This window comes from Sebastes fasciatus, chromosome 1 (genome assembly GCF_043250625.1).
Source record: "Sebastes fasciatus isolate fSebFas1 chromosome 1, fSebFas1.pri, whole genome shotgun sequence".
NCBI classification, from domain to species: domain Eukaryota; kingdom Metazoa; phylum Chordata; class Actinopteri; order Perciformes; family Sebastidae; genus Sebastes; species Sebastes fasciatus.
Genome location: NC_133795.1, coordinates 31,831,516 through 31,842,614, shown reverse-complemented (window position 1 = coordinate 31,842,614; position 11,099 = coordinate 31,831,516). Strand labels below are relative to the sequence as shown.

The window sequence follows — 11,099 nt, the reverse complement described above, 5'->3', positions numbered from 1 at the left end:
AAGCACATACATAATAATAACAAGAATTTAAACAAACACATAAATTCTACAACAAAACAATCAACATAGTAACATCAACAAGGACATATACATAAAGGCTCTGCCTCCATCCCATCCCAAACCAAACCACACCAACATAACATGAAAATAATGAACATAAAAATAACAATGAACATAATAATAAAATAACATTATGTCAAAATACTGAGTCTATTCATGAACTGAAAACAAAGGCAAATACAATCAAAAACGAGAACAAGTATAGATTTAAGATAAACAAGCAAAGAAATCTTGAAGTCGTGGAAAGAAGTCATTGATCTGAGTAAATTGGGCAAATTATTATTATTCTCATTATTAGGCTTTGTTCATTGTGACAATAATGACACACTGAATCAACAAAGACCTGCAGCCTCCTGTAAACAAACTGGTGTGTGGGCGGCTAGTTTGGTTAGCTGGCAAGTTGGCAAGTAGAGCACTGTGTACCTTTGCACTAAGCTAAAATAGCTAATTCAGAATTTCTGCAAGGGAGATGGCAAGTTAGCGGTTTACGTAAAGAGCAAAAAGGGAAGTGAGGAACCTCTTTTCGGGCGACTCACCAGTGGTCTTGAAAGGCGTTAACTGTTTTCTGTGTGGGTAAATCTAAAATGTTATTGCTGTACAAAACGATCAAAAGATGCACATTAATATGATTGTAAAGAGGTCATAAAATGTAATGCTTGCTGCTGAATGCGCGGGGGTGATTTAGTTGGTCCGATGTTTACATATTTTATCCACATGTGCTCAGCATTCATGAGAGATAGACTAGCAAGGCTAATAATTTCTGAAAGCAGTGTAAGTCCGTCTTACAGAGGAGCAAATATGATTAAAAAAAGTTATTTTTATAAAACGGTCACTATATCCTGACAGTAGTACATGAAACAGGTAAATCATGTTGCTCTGTGTCCTCCGGTGTCCTTCGGTGCTCTTAACGGCACCTGCAAGATTTCACATATCGGAGGAAAACAAGCAGTAAGAGCTGATCTGAGATCTGCTATCTAGCTGCTGTCTATGAGAGCCGGCTTTCCATCACTTGTGAACTCCAACCAAACGGTCAAACTCGGCAGCGCTGATCAAATATGAATCAATATTCTGTTATGTTAATGCCTATTTCTCGCCTCAAATGTTTTCAGAATCATCTTGTAGTGCACGGTTTAGCTGTAAAATGAGAAAGTTTGTGACGCTGCCGCCATTGGGAAATCTGGTGAAGGAACGCCAAGTTCCGGTCACATGACCAGAGCACAACCAATAGGAACGCTCTCTCAATGAAATGACCTGTGATTGGTCAATGTCTTCCGTCACGAGCTAGATTTTCTAAAGCCTGAAAACAGAGCCATGAGGAGGTGCAGAAGTCTAGTTTTCTCTCAGAACACTTGAATTACAATATGAGACTTTGTGATGTGTAACTTTGACTGTATGAAAATCTTTGTTAAATCTAACACAAATTGAATCTTCCAAATTAATTTAATACTACTCACCCATTGTGAGAGAAGTCGAGAAATAAAGACCCTGAATATAGTTTTGTGTCTGGTGTCATTCAAATTGCACTTGCCTAAACATTCTTAATAACAACATGACAAAATAATTATATGGAAAAATTATATCAAGTTTGCATTAGAGCCCGGGTGATATATCAGCATTGGCAAATATTAGCTTATCACAGATACTGGTAGCAGCGGATGTGTATCATATCACCAAAATTATGATATTTTTGAGGTAATTTAGAAACAATGCCTGTTTGTCCACCACTGAGCACTGACAAGTTTATTTTTCAACTGCAAAATGTCCCACTCTTTAAATATTTGGTCAAAATTCTTTAATAGTTAATGGATCCTTATCAAAAACCTTTAACTACCTGCTTTTGTTTGATTAATATTGTCTTTTTTTAACTCTAATATCAGTATAAGTATCAATCTGTCTCTCTCGTCTGCATGAACATGTACATGACAACACAGAAATTACGTTAAAAAAATCCCCCATGCACAATGAAAGGCTAAATACTTTTATTTTTCTTTGTTGGTTGCAGACTTGTGGGAAGTCAAGTCTCGATCTTCAAAGAGGCAGTGACCCCGTTTGATTTATGAATTGATGTCTGGTTACCTTTGTCAAAGCAGTTGCTCCTGCAGGGGCTTTGCTCTGAGCATACCAACTCACACCTCTTTGTCCTCTAGAAGTCACTCTGCACCCGAGCGTACAATATGAACGGATTTCCTCATTTAAAAACATCTGATTGTGTTTGTCACTGGCTAATGATGAATGATCGGCCCATCATAAAGTCTTAATAACCCATGCTACTTGAAGAACAATTATTCCTTATGGGCTTTAAAAAGAGTTTATAGGGTTTGTAGAGTTTGCAAGTTGACTGCCTGGTTTCCAGGCGTGATAGACTCGGTGCACTAGGAACTCCCCTGACTCTAAAAGCCTGACCTAGACTCTAAGAATCCCTTCACGCAAGGGTCACTCGTCATTAGAAGCTTAAAGGAAGTGCCCTGCATAAAAAGTATGGCCACCCAAAGCGGCTGGCAAACACTCACTGTGCTTTTGAGGCAGAGTCAAGTCCTTTATTTATGTTGCCCTGTACAACATTATCAGAGGGGGAATGCATGGTGAGGATAAAAGTTATCATTTATTTTAAGGTTGCTGTTTTCAGGCTCCTTTGCTCATTTGTATGATTGGTAAAATCTGATTATATTATTATTATTATTATTATTCCTCAAAAGTGCTGCATGTTGCTGCAGTGCAGTGAGTGTGGTGATACACAAAAATATCTGTTGACCCCGTCAGACTCAGTATTCTCACACTTTAGGAAGGTCAAGAGTGAGTTGTGCACTATGATGTGAGAGAGATTGCCTCCAGAAGATGTGTTAGAAATAGAAGACCTTTCACTCCAGCGCTGGATGGTCTGTTGACAAGATGGCTCCAGGTCATTTTCTTCAACCATTATCCTCCTGGCCTACTGACTCCAGCACAAGCAGGATGCTTCAAAGGGATTGGCCGCCTCGCTCCTAAGGGACCGCAAACTTGTTGTTCCATTGGTTGTTGGAGTCAGGGGGGACAGAGTCACTTTGCTGTCCAGTTAGGACACTGGAAAAAAGACTTGTTGCTATGGATACCTATCATCGGTCTTTTACAAGGTGAGAGAGGAAATAAGAGATTAGATAGGTGGACTGAAATAACTGTATGTTAGATACAGAAGTAGAAAGAATACAAAAGAATAAGTGGTAAGAAAGAAGTAGAAAGAATACAAAAGAATAAGTGGTAAGAAAGAAGTAGAAAGGAGAGAAGCAGAATGAAAAATTAAGGACAGTGAGAGGAGAGTGGATAAAGCTGTCTGTCTGCATCTCGCTCGTCCTCTTTTCACATGTTATGTAACAGTGGGAGTTTGTTTTTTCATTGTTTTGTGAATGTTGAATCTCTCTGTGGCAAATTTATTTTCACTCAGGAGTGAAAAGCGCATTAAATAGGTTCATGCATTTTCTCTTTTCACAGGAACGTTTTTTTTCTCATTCATTTTGCAGCAGTGTAGTAGTAGCAGAGTAACAAAACCCTTAGCATCACTATGCATTGTTTTTAATTGTTGGCTTTTGAGCAGTTTTTCAGTGCTTGTTATTCTACATTAGCAGGAACTGAAAAAGCAGACAAGAACAGGCCATGCTTACTTCTACTACACATGTTTGTATTATTGGACTTAAAGCAGCAGTGGGTAGAATTGGAGCAAATATAGTGCATGAGACAGGTAATCTGAAAAAAATCATGTTCCTCTGGTGTCCTCCGGTGTCCTCCGGTGTCCTCCGGTGTCCTCCGGTGTCCTCCGGTGCTCCTGATGGCATCTGCAAGATTTCACAGACCGGATGAAAACAACCAATCAGAGGTGAGCTGGAGCCTGCCGTCTCTGAGCATCTGTGAATCACTCGCAAAACTCCGATCAAACAGTCAAACTAGGCAGCGCTGATTAAATATGAATCATTATTCTGTTACTACTTTCACTTTTTTTCGACATACCTTACCATGACTTTTTTTTTTAAATTCGACATACTATGCTATTACCTTTTTTATTTTTTGGACACTACGGCTACTACTACGGCTTTTTTCAACATACTAAACTATGAACTTTTTTCCACGTACTTTACCATGACATTTTTGTAGTTTTTCCACATACTTTACAATGTTTTTTATTTTTTTCAACATACTATGCTATGACCTTTTTTAATTTTTTTGACACACAATACAAATACTTTTTTTTCGACATACTATACTATGTTATTTTTTGACAAACTATACTATGAATTTTTTGACAAACTATACTATGACTTTTTTTTTTTTTTATTTCGGCATACTATTCTATGATTTAAAAAAAAAAAGATTTGACATACTACACTCTGCCACACAATACAAATACCTTTTTTTCAACATACTTTACCGTGATTTTTTTTTTTAATTTTCGACAAACTTTTATTTTTTTGGACATACTATACTGTCTTTATTTTCGACATACTTTACCATGACATTTTTTATTTTTTCGACATACTTTACTATGACTCTTTTTCCGACATACTATACTATGACCTTATTTTTTGGACATACTATAATATGACTTTTCTTATTTTTTTGACATACTATACTATGACATTTTTTTATTTTTTCAACCTACTATACTATGACTTTTTTTATGACTTTTTTCGACATACTATACTATGATTTTTGTCGACTTACTATATTATGAATTTTCTTATTTGTTTGACATATTATGCTATGACTTTTTTTATTTTTTGGACATACAATACTATGACTTTTAAAGAATAAATTGACATACTATACTTCACATTTTTTCGACATACTTTACCATGACTTTTTCTTAAATCTTTCGACATACTATACTATTACCTTTTTTTTTAATTTTTTGGACATACTATACTATGACTTTTTTTCTTTTTTTTTTGACATAATATGCTATGATCTTTTTACTTTTTCAACTACTATACTATAGACATACTATAATATTACTTTTTAATTTTTTGGACATAATATACTATTGCCTTTTTTATTTTTTTGGACATACTATACTATGACTTTTTTTCATCATACTTTACCATGCCATTTTTTAGTTTTCCGACATACTATACTATGACCTTATTTTTTGGACATGCTATAATATGACTTTTTTATTTTTTGGACTTACTATACTATGACTTTTTTTCATCATACTTTACCATGACATTTTTTAGTTTTCCGACATACTATACTATGACCTTATTTTTTTTACATACTATACTATGACTTTATTTGGACATACTTGACTATGGCTTTTTTAATTTTTTCAACCTACTATACTATTACTTTTTTTATCACTTTTTTCGACATACTATACTATGATTTTTTTTCAACATACTATACTATTATTTTTTTCAACTTACTATATTATGATTTTTCTTATTTTTTTGACATATTATGCTATGACTTTTTTATTTTTTTGGACATACAATACTATGACTTTTAAAGAATAAATTGACATACTATACTTCACAATTTTTCGACACACTTTACCATGACTTTTTTTTTAATTTTTCGACATACTATACTATTACCTTTTTTTTTAATTTTTTGGACATACTATACTATGACTTTTTTTTTTTTTTTTTTACATAATATGCTATGATCTTTTTACTTTTTCGACTACTATACTATGACTTTTTTTTATTATTTTTAAGACACTATACAAATTTTTTTTTTCGACCTACTATACTGTTACTTTTTGGACATACTATACTATGACTTTTTTTGGACATACTATAATATTACTTTTTAATTTTTTGGACATAATATGCTATTACCTTTTTTATTTTTTGGACATTCTATACTATGACTTTTTTTCATCATACTTTACCATGACATTTTTTAGTTTTCCAACATACTATACTATGACCTTATTTTTTGGACATACTATAATATGACTTTTTTTATTTTTTGGACTTACTATACTGTGACTTTTGTTTTGTGGACATACTATACTATGACTTTTTTTATTTTTTGGAAATACTATACTATGACTTTTCTTATTTTTTTGACATACTATTTTATGACTTTTTTTTTTTCGACATACTATACTATTACCTTTTTTAATGTTTTGGACATAGTTTACTGGGGCTTTTTTTGGACATATTATACTAAGATTTTTTTTTTTTTCGACATACATAATATGACTTTTTTTTTATATACTATAATATGGCTTTTTTATCTTTTCAACATACTATACCATGCATTTTTTTCAACATACTTTACCATGACTTTTTTTATTTTTTAGACATATTGTGCTTTTTTTCAACATACTTTACCATGACTTTTTTTGGACATTCTATACTATGACTTTATTTTTTTGACATGCTATACTATGACTTTTTAATTATTTCGATATACTATGACATTTTTAATTTTTTGGATTTACTATGCTCTGACTTTTTTTTAACATACTATACTACAACTTTTTTTTTTTATTTTCGACATACTATACTGTCTTTATTTTCGACATACTATACTATGACTTTTTTAATTTTTTCGCGAACAATTACTTTTTTGACATACTTTTCCATGAATGTTTTTTTTTATTTTTCCAACAGACTTGACTGATTTTTTTGACATACTTTACTATGACTTTTTTTTTTCAACATACTATACTGTCTTCATTTTTGACAGACTATACTGTGGCATTTTTTTTTATTTTTTAGCTCAAGACATTGATGGTTCACTTCTACACTGCCATCCTCTCCTCCTCCAACACCATCTGGTACGCTGCAGCCATGGACAAGGTCATTCGCTCTGCAGAGAAGTTGATTGGCTGCAATCTACTGTCCCTCCAGTACCCTGAGGCAGGCAGGAAATATGGTGGACAACCCCACCAACCCTGGGCACAAACTCTTTTAACCACTCCCCTCTCGCAGGAGGCTGCAGTCAATCAGGACGAAAACTCACACCACAAAAACAGTTTCTTCCCATCTGCAGCTGGCCTCATCAATAAGGCCTGGGCTCCCCCTAACAGTGACTCCTATCCTGCCCCAAAAGACACTACACGTTACATTAACGCACATCTTTGTACATCTTTTGGACTATCATCTCTGTACATTATTGCACATATTCTCTAAAAACTATACTGTAAACTTTTAAGCTTTTCAGTTATTAAATAATTATACATATTTCTGTTGTTATTTTTGTCAATCTGTTTTATTCTATTTATGCTTCTTGACTATTTGCAGTACTTGGTTTTAACTTTTATTTTCTCTACTATGTTTAAACATACGCCAAAACATTGTATGTCGAAATCTACTTGGCAATACAACTGTTTCTGGTCTAGTATAGTAAGTCACAGTATAGTATGTCAAAAAAAAAAATTCACGAAAAGAAATCATAGTATGTCGAAAAAAAAAAAAAAAAGTATATAGTCTTGTCGAAAACATTTTAAGTAAAATTATAATATGTCAAAAAAAAGTCATAGTAAAATATGTCGAAGAAAAACCTCATCATAGTAAAATGTCGAAGAAAATAAAAATTATAGTAAAGTGTGTCATAAAAAAGCCATAGGAGAGTGTGTCGAAAAAATAAAAGTCATAGTATAGTATTTAGAAAAAACGTCATTGTATATGTCGAAAAAAAAGTCATAGTATAGTATGTCACAAAAAAAGTCAAAGTATTTTGTTGAAAGATACTTTATAGAAATCATAGTATGTTGGAAAAAAAAAAAAGTATAGAATGTCAAAAGAAAAAAAAAAGTCAGAACATAATTTTTCGAAAAAAATTAAAAACTCATAGTATTGTATGTCGAAAAATAAAAAAAAAGTCATGGTAAAGTATGTTGAAAAAATGCATAGTATAGTATGTCGAATAAATAAAAAAAGTCATAGTATTGTATGTCGAAATTAAAAAAAAGAAAAAAGTCCTAGTATCGTATGTCAGATAAATAGAAATATGTCATAATAGTTTCTTTTTTTTAAATGTAAAAGTCATAGTATAGTATGTCACAAAAAATTCAAAAAAAGTCATGGTAAAGTATGTTGAAAAAATCCATATTATAGTATGTCAAAAAAAAGTCATAGTATAGTATGTCAAAAGAATTAAAATTAGTCATAATATAGTTTGTCGAAAAAAAATTTAAAAGTCATTGTATACTATGTTGAAAAATATTTTTAAAAAGTCATAGTATCGTATGTTGAAATTTTTATTTTTTTTTTATTATTTTTTTTATTAAATTATTATGGTGTAAGTTTCAAGATTTAATACACAGCTTGAGATAATAGAAAGGGGTTTTGCATAAGCAAATATCTTTAGGAAGGTGGGTATTCTTGCCACACATTTTCACATGTAAAGTCAGCAATATACCAATTAAGCTATCTCTCCTCCACCAGCGCCAAATTGGTACATGGTCACACCTGATTGACCATCTAAAACTGGTCCAAATATGTACGTTTTGTCCCGGTCTACGTTTGGAACGTATTTTGTTTAAAAGCATAAAATGTAGGCTGGTTAGCTCAGATGGTTAGAGCATGGTGCTAATAATGCCAAGGTCATGGGTTCGATCCCCATACTGGCCAGCTACAGTAATTTAACAAATTGATGCAGTGTACGTTTCATGTTCTGATACAAAGTTCGAAATAATAGGAAATATATTGCTCCGCAGAAGGTCGGCAGTAATTCCACTAACTCTTGAATGCAAAATGGGCTTTCTTACATTTATAGCTATTTCTCTACGCAGAAACTAACTGTCCAGCTTTACAGTCTGCCTTTTAGACCTGGTTTAGCACTCTCCTACTTAGCAGCAAAACCATGGAACTGTTGTATTGCAAAAGTCTCATTTAATGTGACTACGTGGCCTAATGGACAAGGCGTCTGACTTCGGATCAGAAGATTGAGGGTTCGAGTCCCTTCGTGGTTAAAAGCTACAGCCTCTTTCTGAGGAACATGGTGGAGGCGTGTTTGCGTCAGTACAATGCAAACTGAGCTATCTGCCAAAATGGTGTAAGTTTCAAGATTTAATACACAGCTTGAGATAATAGAAAGGGTTTTTGCATAAGCAAATATCTTTAGGAAGGTGGGTATTCTTGCCACACATTTTCACATGTAAAGTCAGCAATATACCAATTAAGCTATCTCTCCTCCACCAATGCCAAACTGGTACATGGTCACACCTGATTGACCATCTAAAACTGGTCCAAATATGTACGTTTTGTCCCGGTCTACGTTTGAAACGTATTTTGTTTAAAAGCATAAAAAGTAGGCCGGTTAGCTCAGATGGTTAGAGCGTGGTGCTAATAAAGCCTAGGTCATGGGTTCGATCCCCATACTGGCCAGCTACAGTAATTTAACAAATTGATGCAGTGTACGTTTCATGTTCTCATACAAAGTTCGAAATATGTTTGAAAAATTCATAGTATATTGTGTCAAAAAAGCAATAGTCTAGCTTTTCAAAAAACAAGCCATAGGAGAGTATGTTGAAAACAAGTCATAGAATAGTATGTTGAATAAAAACCATAGTATAGTTTGTCGAATAAAGGTCATAGTATGTTGTAAAAAAAAAAGAAGTTATAGTATAGTTTGTCAAAAAAAAATTTAAAAGTCATGGTATAGTTTGTCGAAATGTTTTTAAAAAGTCATAGTATAGTGTTTCGAAAAAAAACAATAGTATAGTATGTCGAAATAAAATTATAGTATAGTATGTTGAAAAAATTAAAATAAAGTCATAGTATGTTTTGTCGAAAAATTATAAAAAAAAAGTCAGAGTATAGTATGTCAAAAAAAGTCATGAAAGAGTATGTTAAATAAAAACCATAGTATAGTTTGTTGAATAAAAGTCAAAGTATATAATGTCGGAAATAAAAAAAAGTCATAGTATAGCATGTTAAAAACCTTTTTTTAAAAATTCATAGTATAGTGTGTCAGAAAAAAAAGTCAGAAAATCGTATTTTGTAAAAAACCATAGTATAGTTTGTTGAATAAAAGTCTAAGTATAGTATGAACCCAGACACAACGGCATTTGGTTTCCTGACATATGTGGGACTTCCACAACATATACAAAGTGTAGGGATTCTACTTTAGTAGGTTTTGGTTATTAGCAAATTAATTAATAAATAATAATAGAATTATTAATATTAATAAAGATTATCAATAAACATCAATAATAAACGGGGCACCACCCTGGAATCGGGGACCAATGACCAAAACGTTAATATAGTCTCATTATATAGGCTAAACTATCAATTTGGAACGTTGATTAATAATTAAATTAATAACTATAACCAAAATAGATAGTAAAGGTTGAAGGATATCTTAGTTCTTGACATAGCAGAGGTTGGCATTATTCACTCTTGTGCAACATTAAAGAGACCAGCATGTATATTCCACAAACATTTATTTACAAGATAATAAAGGTTCAAAACACAATATTAATCTAACTAAATAACTAAACTAAACAAACCAAACACAGTGTGTGTGTGTGTGTGTGTGTGTGTGTGTGTGTGTGTGTATGTGTGCGTGTGTGTGTATGTGTGCGTGTGTGTGTGTGTGTGAGAGAGAGAGAAAGGGGGGGGGGAAACAAGATGGGTTCTTGTCTCAAAATGTCTGTATGGCCTACAAACAAAATGGCGAGCACTGTAAAACTACAAAGATGGCTGAATCAAAGATGGCGGAATCAAAGATAGCGGAATCAAAGATGGCCGTCAGCATGTCATCACATGACCTCTTTGTTCTTCGGAACACATGTGCTCAGGAAGGACAGGGAGGGGGGTGATGTGGGGTTAAGATTATCTGAAGCTGTATGTTTATGTTTAACTAATTCACAGTTTCTGTATGTGATCTTAATGTGTGTTAGATATGCAGTGGGTTAGAAAAGATGGTTAGTTTGCATGCAAGACCTTGTCTATGTGAAGCATAAACTAAACACATCAGACACACCACCTACCCAGATATCAAATACAGATAAATCAACACAGTCAAACTCAATGAATAACATTAAACCAAATCAATACAAGTACTTTCTAGAAATCAAAGTTGGACAGTCTTGCTCAGCCATGTGCGATTGC

At 33.0% G+C, this 11,099-nt stretch overlaps 3 non-coding genes across 3 annotated transcripts; all 3 read left to right on the top strand.

Moving 5' to 3' along the window:
- The first annotated feature begins 8,541 nt into the window (after positions 1 to 8,541).
- On the top strand, positions 8,542 to 8,615 carry trnai-aau (transfer RNA isoleucine (anticodon AAU)). The gene has a single exon. It is a non-coding gene; the product is annotated as a tRNA-Ile (tRNA).
- Positions 8,616 to 8,883: 268 nt separating this feature from the next.
- On the top strand, positions 8,884 to 8,956 carry trnar-ucg (transfer RNA arginine (anticodon UCG)). The gene has a single exon. It is a non-coding gene; the product is annotated as a tRNA-Arg (tRNA).
- A 341-nt stretch (positions 8,957 to 9,297) lies between these two features.
- trnai-aau (transfer RNA isoleucine (anticodon AAU)) lies at positions 9,298 to 9,371 on the top strand. Its single transcript has one exon. It is a non-coding gene; the product is annotated as a tRNA-Ile (tRNA).
- The last annotated feature ends 1,728 nt before the right edge of the window (positions 9,372 to 11,099 follow it).